The 16,251-nt window shown below is 40.8% G+C and overlaps 1 protein-coding gene across 1 annotated transcript in view; it reads left to right on the top strand.

The window, feature by feature from the left end:
- The first annotated feature begins 9,039 nt into the window (after nucleotides 1-9,039).
- Nucleotides 9,040-16,251, top strand: part of LOC135539750 (metabotropic glutamate receptor 2-like) — a 62,216-nt gene continuing 55,004 nt past the window's right edge. Inside the window, exon 1 of the mRNA XM_064965843.1 lies at nucleotides 9,040-9,495. The gene's annotated coding sequence lies outside the window, so the exon portion shown is untranslated. The remainder of the gene's footprint in view (nucleotides 9,496-16,251) is intronic.

Consider the following 16,251-nt stretch of genomic DNA (forward strand, 5'->3'; position numbering starts at 1 on the left):
TACAGAGTAAAACACAATTGGGTCATTCCACGAAATAGGTGCTTTTGGAGTCCCTTTGATATTTAAAGTAGAAATGATGCACCAATAATGCAGTTTTAAAACCTGTTAAATAAAGTGCACTTTAATATTGACCAAGTGGAGAATTCAATAAATATGATTTGTATATGAATAAGGTTTGCTAAAGTTCCAAAATTCAGATATGTTTTTACACGCCCCTCCATCAACCCTGTGTTACTTCTAGGAAGTCATCCAGAAATGCCTCCAAGATTCACCATCATTGTAAAAGCCTAGTTATTGTGCCGCTTTGACAAAGTCATTTCTGAAGATTATCATTGATTTCATTTGAATAGTGATGCATTTACATATTTTAAGGACAACCCTTATGCGAACAATTCACCCATTTTAAAAGAATGGACCATTCCACCAAGTTAAATAATTCACCGCAGGACACATAGTTTGTCTTCTAAACAGCATGGTGGAGAGAGAAGTAAGTCTTCTCTCTCTTTTGGTCTACTTATAACACCTCAACCCCTGTTCGCTCAATTCATGTCAGGAAAACTTGGATTTGATTAAACTTTCATTATGTGTGGAACATATGTATAATTCTTAATTTCATGAACACCATGTGGTCCCATGCTCTTCACCACATAAGTCATTTCTGATCTTCACCTAAAACCTCAACCCTGTCATCGTCAACCCAACGGTAACTCTATCAGTTTGATATTATATGTGTGTTGATTTGATACTTAAGAAAGAGAAATAGATTTATCTCAAACGTGCTTTTATATAATAGTTAGGCTGGGTAGTTGCACAAGTGTCTGTAACATAGTTGACAGACTGTGTGGTACAAGTGCAGATAAAATGTTCTTAGTTCATAGGACTTTAATGCCTGAGATGGGAAATGTGTTTTTCCGTAGGGTAAACATATCCTCCATGCAATTGAATGTTGAAAGAACAGGTGTTTTAAAGAAAAAAGTGTAAAGGCACCCATTTCGTGGAACAACCCAGTTATACAATTTCTCTACGGGTCACAACATACGTAGGTCATTTGTACTATTCACTTAATTGCCCAATATTCACTTGTCAGCCTCGGAGAGCAAGACTCAAAGATAAGACCTGGTAAGGCAGACTGAGAAGCCCCATACACACTCAAGTTGTATAACTAATGTACAACGCATTTGACATGGCTGTGTTGATACAATGGAGAGTTTATCTGCGCAAAAATAATTGCACAAGTGGTTTGGAGATACTGCATAATGGTTGTGTAAATATTTCATCCCAAGAATATCAGTTGTGTATCATAACCATGGTGTCAAATGGGTTGTAGATTAGTTGTACAACCTGAGTGTGTACGGGGCCTGAAATAAAACATCTGATCTGGTACAAGTTGTACTAATCCGATGATACGAATGGCACCCTAGTCCCTATATCGTGCACAACTTTTGAGAATAGGGACAGGGGTGCTATTTGGGACAGAGACCGATGGTGTGTATTTACATTTCTAATCTAAATGCTAATAATTATTTTCTAGATTTGGAACAGTGCAGCCCATGAGGGTATATTGTACTACTGTAGGTAAATGATTGTGTGTATCGTCATTATGCTAAAATACTGCTCTGGGAGAAATGTGTGTGTGTGTGCGTGCCTGTGTGTGCAAAGACCCCCATTCTGTATGTTCGTCTTCTCTCATATTTGCAGTCACATGTTTGGTTGTTGCTTTTTCTCCCCCACCACTTACAGAGTGGGTTTATACAGAATCCGATATATAGTGAATCTTTCCTCCTCGCTTTGGTTTGTTTCATCAACCTCCAAGACAGATTATATGTTTTTCACAGGCTTGCATCATCACTGTTTAATAATGAATTAAATCTGTTCATAAGGTGTGTCAGATATCCCAATTGTTTTTAACCTCAAGATAAATGTTGTATTATGTTAATTGGCCCTCTGGTGTATTGCTATCAATAGGTTTTGCTATCAATTCAGTTTTCCAAACATAGATATTTATTTGGGTGATGTTCACATTTATTGCTTATAAAAAGATACACAGTTCCAATACAAAATATTACACCATAAAAGGAGCAGAATCTATGAGCATGTAATGTGATACGGTAAGAACCGTATGCCGTCTCCTCTCACTTGTGCTAACACTTCTTGGTCACGTGCTACCTATATACATGCGACCAGTGACCCATGAACCCATATATAGTGCCCCAAAACAAGTTCAAACATTCCTAGAAAGACAACATATACACAGTCTGCACTTTCATCAGAATAACATAATCTGAGATCAATAATGAAATCTGTAATCATTGTTGACCTTTTTTGCTGAGGAGGTCTTAGTCGCACAATTGAACTCATATCAAATGTTTTGTGTTGTGCTTCTCAAGTGAAAACATGTGCATGAAATCTCGTTGTCCCTCATTGAATGATAACCAACCCTTAATTGGAGTAGTACTGTTGACCAATCAACGACAAAGGGGCGTAGACCGAACTTCGACTTGCCTCAAGAAAAACACTTTTTGTGCACAAACAGTCACTAAAAAAAAAACAGTTGAAAACCAAAATGAACAAAACGAAGTGACAACATGTCTTCGTAATATATGCACAAGCTGTTTCGACTGGGAAGCCTGCAACACTCTTAAGAGACCAGATCACAGCGGAGTGGAATCCATCACCAACATTGTTGTCATAAAAAGAGTGTTAGAAAAGTTAGAGAACTGATTGATTGTTGTAATTCTCTGAACTATGTGATTACAATGATGAACTGAGTCTGGTGTAAAAAAGTGAAGTGAGGTGTAAAAGGAGTGTTGTATTCCAAACGTTACCCCATATCCTATATACTGCATTACTTTTGACCTGAACCCTATGGGCCCTGGTCAAAAGTAGTGTGGAAAAACAGGAATAGGGTGCCATTTGGGACATGAGGAGCAGGGACCCAAGTGTAGAGTCCAGGGGCAGGCTTTACAAGCACCCCACTGAGTCTGCGCTTGGTACTGCCATTGTCAGCTCAATTATACTGTAATTATACATTGATATGACAGAACACATACGACATGTGAGATGGATGTTTCGGTAAATACATGAGTACAAGCAGAGATCTGTTTTGCATAAAACATTTACTTGCAATTTTCATGACCCACATACCACAACAGTCATTCATCCTTCTCCAAATGCTGGAACATCAGAGAGAGAGAGACTTACAAACGCCCGCAAACACTCACGCACGCACTCACACACACAGTTGGTGCGTGTCTTTTGGTTTGTAGCCTAATACAACATCTAGATGTTTCATCAGAGACTGAGTGACCACTGTACAGGAAGTCTTTGATAACAGGCTGTTCTCTATAATTCCCCACTACATTAATTGACATGCTCCTATCTCCCTCCTCCTCCCCAGAGATCCCTGCCATTGTAATGTTAAACTAAAAGTCTATTTCAGGAGGAAATTGGTCCCTTTGTGTTGGCAGAGGGGGAATTATGCAACGAACATGGACTAACTGCTAGTCATTTTAATTACCTCTCTCTCTCCAGCTGAAAATAAACTGTTCTGTTTGTCCGGAGGTGTGTGTGTGTGTGTGTGTGTGTGTGTGTGTGTGTGTGTGTGTGTGTGTGTGTGTGTGTGTGTGTGTGTGTGTGTGTGTGTGTGTGTGTGTGTGTGTGTGTGTGTGTGTGTGTGTGTGTGAGAGAGAGAGGGGTGTATCTTAATTTGAGATAGAATGATCTTTGTTTTCATATGTTGCTTCCTGTCCTTGTTTCCAGATTTTCTCTTAATTGGTTGTGTGCTCATTGACGATCTGCCAACAAAAGACGGCTGAAGAGAGGAAAGGAAGACGGAAGGAGAGAGTACATCAGCCAAATAATTAAACAAAAGTGCTGGACCGTTTGAGACAATATCATGAAGTTTGTACGGTCAAAGTATGTTGTCTATGAACAATTCTAATAGGGAGTGGTAAACTTGTCAAAGGGTGGTGCACTTACTTTCACGTCATTGAGCTAGTTATGTATTTTGGTTCAGAGAACAATTGGTGTGCATTTCCTTTTCTGGCTTCTATAGCAGCCTACACACACACACACACACACACACACACACACACACACACACACACACACACACACACACACACACACACACACACACACACACACACACACACATAAACACTCTTCTCTTGACTGTGTTCAGGAGATTCCTGTGGGGATCCATCACACCTCAACGAGTTCCACATGGATAGCTCATCCAAACAGCCACACCACTGAATGGCCCAAACAGCCCTCTGTCCATCCGCCACCTACGAGCTGTAGGCCTAACTCCTTCTCTCCCTCTCTGTTATTTCTGAAGCAGAGAGTTATTGTAGCTCAAAACAACTAACCTAATTTGTCACACAGAAGAAAAACTCTCCTCTCAGTAGTACAGTCAAATAGAAAGTTTGTTGTTGAGAATGACCACAGCTTACAAAGATCAGCAATACTCCCCTCTAAGCTTTCTGACCATAATGTGCAGTTACCTTGACAAGTACACTCACTCAGACAAACTAATGCACTTGTTGAATATTAATTGTGTGCGCGTGTGTGTGTGTGTGTGTGTGTGTGTGTGTGTGTGTGTGTGTGTGTGTGTGTGTGTGTGTGTGTGTGTGTGTGTGTGTGTGTGTGTGTGTGTGTGTGTGTGTGTGTGTGTGTGTGTGTGTGAAAAATGGATGACATATGGCCCCTAAAAGGACAATATAGGAGGAATGTGGAATCCTATTACACTGGCTCCGACACACATCATATGTGGCAGGGCTTGCAGACGATAATGAATTACAAAGCAAAAACAGGCCATGAGATGCCCAGTGATGCAGAACTCCCAAATTAGCTAAATGCCTTTTATGCTTGCTTCAAGGAATACAATACCGAGTCTTGCATGAAAGCCCCTGTTTTCGGGATGACTGTGTAATCTTGCTCTCTGTAGGTTGTGAGTAAAAATGTTAAACAGGTTAACATTCGCAGGCAGGCGGAATACTAGGGCGCATTCTGAAAGCATGTGCAGACCAGCTGGCAAGTGTGTTCAGGGACATTTTCAATCTCCACTTGTCCCAATCGGTAATCACAACATGTTTCAAGCTGACCACCATTGTCCTTATTTCCAAGAACTTCAATGTAACCTGACTAGATTGTCAATGGCGCCGGAGGAGATGGCTGCCGTTTTACGGGCTCTTAACCAATTGTTTCTGCCACCATCTCTTATAACCGAAAGAGCTACTGGATATCAGGACAACGATTACTCACATCGTACTGGATGAAGGCCCACATCCCCGTCATTCGCATGAGAAAGAGACTTGGATATTGGGGACGTAGGTTGGGGTGCCTTGTAAGGATCTGATGGCGAGTGGGTAATCTCCCTCTACCATCAGTCCTATTAGCCAACATTACATTGTTGGATAGCAAAATAGACGAGATACGATCACCAATATCCTACCTACGGGACATTAAAAACTGTAATATCTAATGTTTCACCTAGTCGTGGCTGAATGACGACACGGACAAAATACAGCTGGCAGGGTTTACTCTGCATCGGCAAGATAGAACAGCTGCCTCCGGTGAGACTAGGGGTAGCGGTCTACGTATATTTGTAAACAACAACTGGTGCACAAAATCGAATATTAAGGAAGTCTGATGGTTTTTCTCACCTGATGGAGACTATCTCATGATAAGATGGAGACCACACTATTTACCAAGAGAGTTTTCATCTATATTTTTCGTAGCTGTTTATTTACCACCACAAAACAATACTGGCACTAAGTTGGCACTCAATGAGCTGTATATGGCCACAAGCAAACAGGAAAACGCTCATTCAGAGGCGGTGGTCCTACTGAACAGGTAATCAAATGGCTAACCAGAATATTTGCATTGTCCCCTCCCTCCCCCCTCTTTTACACTGCTGATACTCTCTGGTTATTATCTATGCATAGTCACTTTATCTCTACCTACATGTACATTTTACCATAATTACATAGACTAACCTGTGCCCCTGCACATTGACTGTGTACCGGCACCCCCTGTATATAGCCTCGCTACTGTTATTTTTCTGCTGCTCTTTAATTATTTGTTATATTATTTTACATTTGTTATTTATCTGTTTTTTACTTAACACTTATTTTTCTTAACTGCATTGTTGGTTAAGGGCTTGTAAGTAAGCATGTCACTGTAAGGTGTAACCTGTTGTATTGGGCACATGTGACAAATACAATTTGATTTGATTTGATTTGAAATGACTATCACACTGTGGTACTCACAGCTGTAATTATGAAGTGCTTTGAAAGGCTGGTCATGACACACATCAACACCATCATCCCAGACACTCTGGACCCCTCCAATTCGCATACCACCCCAACAGATCCACAAATGACGGAATCTCAATTGCACTTCACACTGCCCTCTTCCACCTGGCCGATGAGGGGAAATGACTATGTGAGAATACTGTTCATAGATTACAGCCTACATACTGGGCACAGACGTAAATTCAACATGTAGTTTTGACTTGCATTTGATTGAGTTGTCAACTAACGTGAATTCAATGCGAAAAAATAAATCAACATGTTATTGGATTTAGGTAAAATAATTATAATAATGAAATGAAAAAAATATGAAATTCCCTTACGTTGATGACTTTTCTCAAATACAATCAGTTCATGTTGTTTCAATGTCATCACATTGAATGTTTGTGAAATTATGTGGAAACAACAGGTGATGAGGGTGATGAGGGTAGGCAACAACACCTCCGCCACGCTGACCATTAACACTGGTGCCCCTCAAGGGTGTGTGCTTAGTCCACCCTGTACTCCCTGTTCACCCACGATTGCATTGCCATGCACGACTCCAACACCATCATTAAGTTTGCTGATGACAGAACTGTGCTAGGCCTGATCACCAACTGCGTCATTGGGGCCGAGCTGCCTGCTATTCAGGACCTCCATATCAGGCGGTGTCAAAGGAAGCCCTGACAATTTGTCAAACATTCCAGCCACCCAAGCCATAGAGTGTTCACTCTGCTACCATCCGGCAAATGGTACCAGAGCACTGGCTCTCGGACCAACAGGCTCTGAGACAGCTTCTACCCCCAAGCCATAAGACTGCTAAATATCCATAAGACCGCTAAATAGTTACATAATTAATGGTTAACTGGCCTATCTGCGCTGATCGTATCTTGCACTAAGTCTATACACGCTGACAAGACTATTGACACACTGACACATGCACTACACTGACACTCACACAAACCCACACACATTCACATACACTACATACACACGCACACATATGCATACCGACAACACAAATACGCATACAGACACAACGCAAACACAGATACACACACATATACTTACACTTTTACATTCAACATTTGCTGCTGCTACTGTTCTTCATTTTACTCTTATTAATATCTATCCTGATGCCTAGTCACTTTGCCTTGCTTTTTTGTACATATCTACCTCAATTTGTTCTTAAACTACTTTTCGTTTCATTATTTCTTTTAGAACTCTGCATCATTGGGAACGGCTTGTAAGCAAAGTGCATGTGACATTACAATTCGATTTGATGACACACTGTACAATACTGTCTATTATACTGTGAAAAAGTCAATGCTACCAATAATCGGAATGAATGGATGAGTGAATTCCATTCATTGAGGGGAGGAGTTTGTATTTCACAGCTGACTATTTTACTGCAATTACAAGGGATTGAGGCAAGCAGGTTGGCTGTTTGATGAAGTGTTTACACATTACAGCATATGAATATGTGGTGTTTTACATCACTTGCACTTCTTGAGATCATAACAAAAGCTTACAAACTGGCAGCAACTACAGGGCAAGACAGACATCGCAAAATATTAAATCATTTAAGGTTTAAGACTTGCTTCCACTCTAATCTGTCCCCTGTGTGTCAGGACCTTCTAAATTGTTTCCGGAGCACTATAGCCACGAATAGACAGCAGAAAAAGATGGGACTGCTACTTAAGACGGGTATTTAATAAAGCAAAAATGCAAAAAATGGCAAATCCAAAAGGTATAAAAGCCTCTTACAAGGCACACCTCAAAATATGTTAATGAGACAGAAACAACATTACCATGCACCCACTAGTAGTTAAAAGGTTTTTGGTGCTCCGAAGATACGGTACGGTACTCTCTGGTGTGGAATTACAGTACCATTAGAAATACAGCAATTTTCACCAAATGCATCATCATTTGGTTAAATAAAGGTTAAATAAAGGTTAAAGGTCTATCTTGATAATATCTAAAATGACCAGGCAAATTACAGTTGTCCATTACAGTGTAGGCTATCGTTCCTATGCATGGTGACTCCTCCTGTTATTTCATCCACTAAATGTAGATAGGAAGATGGTAAAGCACAAGCAGATGGGGGCAGGGGGCCCTGATAGTAGTTGGTAGCCTATGTCAGTGCACTGGACAGGCACTCCTTAAACACAGCCAACTGAACTTCTCCACACTAACAGAAGGCAGCAGTCTTAGTTTACAGTCCCATAACCAAATGGGAATGGAAGTCCAGTCTACATAGTAACCAAGCCAGGCAAGATTCTTGAAATAATGTGCGTTTACATAGGCTACTGAAGCTTTATGTGTCTCTGTAGCTTGATGTGGAAATTAAACTGAACAATTGAAATTAAGTTCCTGCCAAGAATGCATTTGGGTTATTAACAGTGTAAAGTTACAAGAGTAGCCATCAGTAAAGACCATCAAAGGCATTTGGTGGATATGGGATTTCCTGAGATGGGAATATGCCTATATATTAATTTATTAATTTAAGGGCATTAATTAATATGTACAGTTGTATAGATCCAAGGCAAGTAGATTATTATAGCAAATTTCAAATAGTACGTTGTGCATAACAATAACCCAGTGCAGGCTACATTCCAAGAACAACTGCTACACAGCAAGCAATTTGCGCGCGAGACAACAGAGCATATCATTCAGGGGGTGCGTCTGTTTCGAAGTTGACCTGATGAACTCGCATACAGAGAAGGATATCTCTACCGCTCTCTCTCTCTCTCTCTCTCTCTCTCTCTCTCTCTCTCTGCCATTGAATGCATTTCATTGGAAATACATGAAGCAAGAATGTTATAATCGCATTATTAAATGGCACGTGATGTTTAAATTGACTAATGAGAATTAACTCTAACGTTCAGAACGAACAGTCCATTCAATCTGGTTTTGAAGAGCGCTTGCAGATCGAGACATTTAGGAGCTTTTTGAATTACAGAACTTTATACTTGACTATCTACTCTGGTCAGTGTGTCCGTTTAAAGTCATAATAGCCAACTATATCCTACACTCAGCGCCTTGGAATTTCGAGCACAACTATGTGGTCAAGAATGTCGAGGAATTTCCCAGTCCTGCCAATCTGATCTAGATTTCAGAACCAAGGACAGTTCACACCTGCTCCACCTGGGATACCGACGCGCGACGTTTCCTCACTTCCCGACTTTAACAATGCAACCAGGTAAGAAATTAACTCTGCTGTTTTAGGCTAGGCTACTCACTGTCACAGCATGCCAGTTGTATCAGAAATACTTGTGCATCAATATGGAATTGGCTAAAGCGTTATTCACATGGTTTAATAGTGCATTTCCTACAGGTCTATAGCAACTGTACAATACAATTTTACCTCCATATCGATGTAGGTTTTAACATTGTAGCCTTCTATGCTATTTGGCTAAATTATGCAGTTTATGGAAATAGCCTACAAATAGATTATTTTCCATTTGAAAAAATATGTTGAATTTAGAAGATCTATTGCATACAATAGCAGGCTAAATTACATACTGGAAGAGTAGGCTTATTATTATTACAGATAAATATAATATTGAATCAATTGTTTATAAGCACATGCACAAGTTGTCACCACTCCCACCTCATCTGTAGTCCATGCTCTATTGTTCTGCACATTATCAATCTAAAGCAAAGTTTGACAGGTCAAGAAGAATGTGACACAGTATTGACTATGTTTTAACATGAACTATTCCGAAATCATACCTTGTATAACACTAAATTATATCCTAGGGGCTATGTATTGCTCACTGGTAGGCGATATAGAAATTGTATTATTGCATTATATTTAACTTTTTAGTCATTTAGAAAATGCTCTTATCCAGAGCGATTTACAGGAGCAAAAGCCTATTTAAAAGTCACGATGATAAGTTGGTCTTAAGAGCGGGGAAAGAATAGATGTTATTGACCGTGCAGAGCTGGAGATGCAGGTGCTAGCCTACGAAAAGTGAAATATTCTAATCAATCAACACACCAAAAAACTGCATGTGCCATGCAAGCATGACCATCCTCCATGAGACATCCGAGATCTGTCCTAAGATTTAAAGCTGACCATAGCAGCATATAGTGTAGGCTACAGTAGGCCCTACCAGGCGCTATATTAATGTATCGTTAGATCACATTATGTGGTGAACAGGTACTGAGGCAACTTGGATTTTGTCTGCCCTCTCTACCTATAGCATAGGCTACTACAGTCTGTCCTCATTGTTAATTCTGCGTTGTGAAGTAAAAGTTGTCACAAATATAAATAGTAAAGTAAAGTACAGATACCCCCAAAAACGACTTAAGTAAATGCTTTAAATAGTATTTTTACTTAAGGACTTTACACCACCGCATATAGGTGGCCCAAGGATTTAAACCCACAATCCTGGCATTGCAAGTGCCGTGCTCTACCAACTGAGCCATACAGGACCAGAAGCAGACACAGTTCCTCTATAGGCTAACATATTTAACTGGGAATAGAGATTCATCTAATTAACTTCTATCCTTCTTCATGAAACACCATCAAAACCACCCTCCTTCCTGTTTTGAAGTCACACCCATTGTGTGTTGTTTCTCTGCTCACTTTACAGGACCAATAACCCCATTCATCTCATGTAGAAAGGAGTCAAAAGCCTCTTATCACCCCACAAAAAGTAGATCGTAGTTGGATTACTTTTTTGGGGATTGAGCCCAAAACCCTCCTGTGAGAATTTGACACTCAGTCACTAATGCTCTATATTGTAGCATACAATGGCTATTCAGTCAAACTTTCTAGTTTGAATAGGCTTCCGTTTACTGAGTGAACTTTTGCGATACATCACAAAAGAACACCAGTTGGCCTTCTGAATGTCCCCCTGTGAGAACTACTTGAAATCTGAAGTACCTATCAGAGTTAGATTCAGCTATGGAACTTTTTGAGGTCATTTTGAAGCCCATTGAGTCTTGGGCATTCTCACGCTGTACTGATGAATATTCCATAGCAACGCAGAGTTTAGTGCTGGGGGAAGGTCTTGAAGTTAACATTTTTGGTTCAAGTGAGGAGAAAGGGAATTGACCAGCATGTTGTGGTGAGTGTGTGTCCGTGTGTTTGAACTGAGAGATGAAATGGATCACTGAAACACAATAGTGACTTGGAGTGATAGAAAAGCTGGAAAGGTGCTATATCACATGGGTTAATCTAAATCATGATTATTTCAGTCACAAATAGATACCACCTTTAGGTATATCTGTCTACAATAAGACGTGTTATCTCTTCATGGTTGCATTCCCATTCATCGACACAAGGTGTCTACTGTTAGTGTTGCCTTAGGGTGTAAGTCCTTGCTACTTATGTGTTATGTGTTAAATATTTATATCCATCTTAGCACGCATTGTTTAATTGTTTATTTATTGAAATGTTAAAACAAGTTTTAAGAACCTATAGCCATTATTTTAAATATTACAGACTGAGCATCAATCATACTTATACCAATGACATTATATAGAACTCATTATATTCACACCAGCCATTCATACTCATACCAATGGTGATACCCATTAATAATGCCAATGTTATAATAGACACAATCAGACATGTTTAATCTATGGAGGCTGTATTTGAGCAGTGCCTTGAGCAGCTGGGCTCTCTGTCTGAGGGCAGACAGGGCATAGTCTCCCTTCTGGCTCCACCATGTGATGTGTGATGGTGTTCAGGTCTGTTAGGGAGGGTTACTGGCTGTGCTGTCTGACATCTCACCACCTGATCAGGGTGCCACTTAACACAGCATGGGGACATCTACCAACTAACAACATTACCGTCCATATGAAGGTGCCATCATGCACCACTTACCAAGAGGACTAACTGCAAACTGCTTGGTCTGAAAGTCTAGCTCAGCAGAACCTATTCTAGACTCTTCTACATCAATATGTTCACAAGTGTCTGCTGCCCACAGTTGATGAAAACAGAAGATTCAATCGGGAGTCTTTGTACAGTAAAAGCCAGTGAACTGTACTGTACCAATGGACCTGTGCTTGGTTGAAACATTACAGCTCAAAGCAACATTTGTACTTAGTCACTTAATCATTTGAGAAATGCCGTTATTTGGATCCAAGGGAGAGAGGCACATTGTATTGGAGGCAGTTGACTACTGTAGTGTATGCTGCTCGAGGGATCTGCGTTGGAGAGACCTGCAGCTTTTCAATGCACGTGATGGGAGGCTGGTGTGGATTTGGTACTGTATGTGTGTGTTAGCTTGCTAGCTGAGGGTTCAAAGTGGAGCAATTATGCACACTGTCTTCTCTTTTTGTACTCCTGTTTCACTGGGAATCATTGTGCAGAGATAGCTGGGTAGGGAGGGAGCAGCTCTCTTGGCTGCCAAGTGCTATTGTGATGGTCGATTCCGCCACGAGCCAGATTTAATGACGTGACCATGGCCTGATAGAAAATTCCTCAGAACTAAGAGGAGGCTGAGCAAGAGCTGACAGTTGTCGTAGCAGCTCCAACTCATGTCAAATGACTCTTGGTCCCCTTGGTTATTTGCTGTCTCCTGTTTAAGGGGAAAGTATTATGAGCTCTACTAAGTGGGAAATGTTTTCCTAATATTGCCAGAGATGTCATTTGATATCTATCTACCTCCCATACTTCAAGCTTGTGTATCCCCATATCTCTTCAACACACATCTGGGGAACTTGCAGTAGGACTTTATTTGCTATCAACAGACTAAGATCCACTCTTAGATCAAAATGTTGTATAACTAAGCCTAATTAGATGTATGTGGTGATGCCATTGTGTCCGTGTTCTATATCTTTAGGATTTTTTGGGGGCGACTATGACAGTCAGTCCTTAGACCATACCTTGGCCTAGTTCCTTTTGGCCCCCTTCTTGGTCTTCTTGGTTGGCCCTGATTCCTCCATTAAACTCAGGCTCTGCAAATGGAGAGTCCCTACCAAGCCCAACAAGTAAAAGGGACAGTCGAGTGGGAGGATTCGATTGCTAACATCAATTAAACAGTTTTGGGTCGCCTGTACCCTGTAGCTCCTGTTGGAAGGCTTGACAACAACAGATTGTGGCTCAGTCCCAACAAGTTCTCCTTCCTCTTGAAGTGTGCTACTCCCCACAAATTGTAAAGCATGGATTGGTGTAGGCATGGGCTAGAGGAAGTTTCCATATACCAGTCATATCCTTTCAAATCCATAAAGGGAACTGAACAAGTACACAGTTCGAGAGAAAGGAGATACTATTGGTACACACGCTATGAGACAGGAAGAAGGATATGGCTGGCATATTTGTATGCTTCATGATCTCACCATACCAATCATAGCCATGCAAAACACCTGCTCCACTAAAGTACACCAAACAAAAGATCTGGTTTTGCCTTGACAGGTCTAAACAGCTATAAAACAGAATAGAAGGTAGAAGAAAATGTAGCATTGTAAAATAGTTAACTCAGTCTACTTTACCTTGTAGAATAATATGGACAGTTGATTTGGACAGAATATTTGGTTGTTTATGAAGTTTTTGCCATTATAAGTGTTCTCCTCACACTATTTTGATTGAGCGTGAATCACTGTCTTGCCAATGGAGCACAGGCAGTTTCAGTTGTTTTTCTCTTGGAGGGAGAGAAGAGGTTTCATCAATGCACCATATGGTCTACAGTAATGTAGGGTTGTGTTTCTGTAGAGATGGCAGATTCAGCAGCAATCATTGCACTTGTTCCTGCTCATTTGCTTCCTTGTCTGTTGCTGGGGTATGACTGAACAATATCCCATTGAACACCATCACACACACACGCACCAGGGGGGAGAAGCTATATGGACACTCCCGGTGTACAAAATGATGATGTATGTCGCGCTGCTGAGAGCCGAGTGAACCAAATCACACAAGACTGAACTGACTAGCCTCTTTCTCACCAGGGGCCCACCCACAGGAAGAGTGACAGGACATGCTATAGGTGGCATACTATGACCACAGGTTATTACTAACTATAGTCATGGGTGCTGAGAGATGTAGGTGTGCACATTCCTTTTGTACTAACTTACTGAAAAAACGTAGATGTTTAACATTGACCAGTTTACTGCGATAAGGTACCTGTAGGTAGGAAACGTTTAAGATTAAGACATGTATATCTTTACAAATAGTATTACATGAACTCCTCTATATGTCCACTACCAAAGCTTGGCAAAGATGATCAACATCTTGTCGTATCCTTTTAGCAACGGCAAAACTGGTTGAAATGATGTATTTTCAACCAGTTTTGCAACAGCATATACAGTATGAGTGAGATGGTTGATTGAAAACCCAGGCCGCACCTTTAACTCACAGCTATAGCTACTATCTCCCATCAGTGATGAGGTGGTGTGTCCAGCAGCTAATGGGACTGATTACCTCAGCTCCCCTTAACAAAGTTCTCAGATTACCAATCATAGTTTGAAATTGAATGTCGATTGTGAAATAAAAAAATCACAAAAAAGTAGTGTTGTCACGATGCCAGAATTTTTACTTCGATACCGATACCAGGTATAGTATCACAATACTCGATTCCATTACGATACTCAATACCAAAACAATACCAAAACAATACCAAAACAATACCAAAACAACACCACTGGAAAAAAAGAAGGCATATTAGTCAAAGTCACAGAATGGCACTTGATCCAAACAGTTAAGCTCAGCTACTGCTCTGTTCAATCGCTGGACATCTTTTGAGTTATCATTACATGACAATTTTTCTACCTCAACATTTTTCAGATGCCATGTATGCCTTCATGAATCAATTATACAATCATACAATTATACTTTGTATTTACCAATCTACATAACAACATAATGGTAATAATTTATTTGAATTAAAAATCTCTATTGATATATTGGCTAAATCAAGATGAAGCCTAGGCATATCCACAATACACACAATGTGTGTGCCTGCATTGAGTTATTGAGCTTGTTTTGGCTGATTCCATGGAACTACAGATAGCAAACAATCTGTTTCCCTTCCTTATTGTATATTTGCATACAAATAGCCTATTTTATAAAAATGTGTGCTGTCTCTTTAACCAGTAATATCGTCATTCCCAAGGCAAGAGTGGGGCGGCCTGTCGGAACACAGCCAGTTCGCTCAGGCAATAGATCATCTTTGGGAGAGACAAAGACCGAATAAGTGAATGAATAAAATTTTTGTTGAAATCAGCATACAAGCTTGGCACACCTCTATTTGGGGAGTTTCTCCCATTCTTCTTTGCAGATCCTCTCAAGATCTATCAGGTTGGATGGAGAGCGTCGCTGCACTGCTATTTCCAGGTCTCTCCAGAGATGTTCGATCGGGTTCAAGCCCGGGCTCTGGCTAGGCCACTCAAGGACATTCAGAGACTTGTCCTGAAGCCACTCCTGTGTTGTCTTGGCTGTGTGCTTAGAGTCATTGTCCTGTTGGAAGGTGAACCATTGCCCCAGTCTGAGGTCCTGAGCAGGTTTTCATCAAGGATCTCTCTGTACTTTGCTCCATTAATTTTTCTCTCGATCCTGACTCGTTTCCCAGCCCCTGCCGCAGAAAAACATCCCCACAGAATGATGCTGCCACCACCATACTTCACGGTAGGTGTAGTGCCAGGTTTCCTCCATGTGTGTTGTTTGGCATTCAGGCCAAAGACTTCAATCTTGGTTTCATTAGACCAGAGAGAGTCCTTTAGGTGTCTTTTGGCAAACTCCAAGCGGGCTGTCATATGCCTTTTACTGAGGAGTGGCTTCCGTCTGGCCACTCTACCATTAAGGCCTGATTAGTGGATTGCTGCAGAGATGGTTGTCCTTCTGGAAGGTTATCCCATCTCCACAGAGGAACTCTGGAACTCAGAGTTACCATTGGGTTCTTGGTCACCTCTTGGTGGTTCCAAACTTCTTCCATTTAAGAATGATGGAGGCGACTGTGGTACCCTTCCCCAGAAAATCCACAAAAATCCACAAAATCCTGTCTCGGAG

This window comes from Oncorhynchus masou, chromosome 5 (assembly GCF_036934945.1).
Source record: "Oncorhynchus masou masou isolate Uvic2021 chromosome 5, UVic_Omas_1.1, whole genome shotgun sequence".
NCBI classification, from domain to species: Eukaryota; Metazoa; Chordata; class Actinopteri; order Salmoniformes; family Salmonidae; genus Oncorhynchus; species Oncorhynchus masou.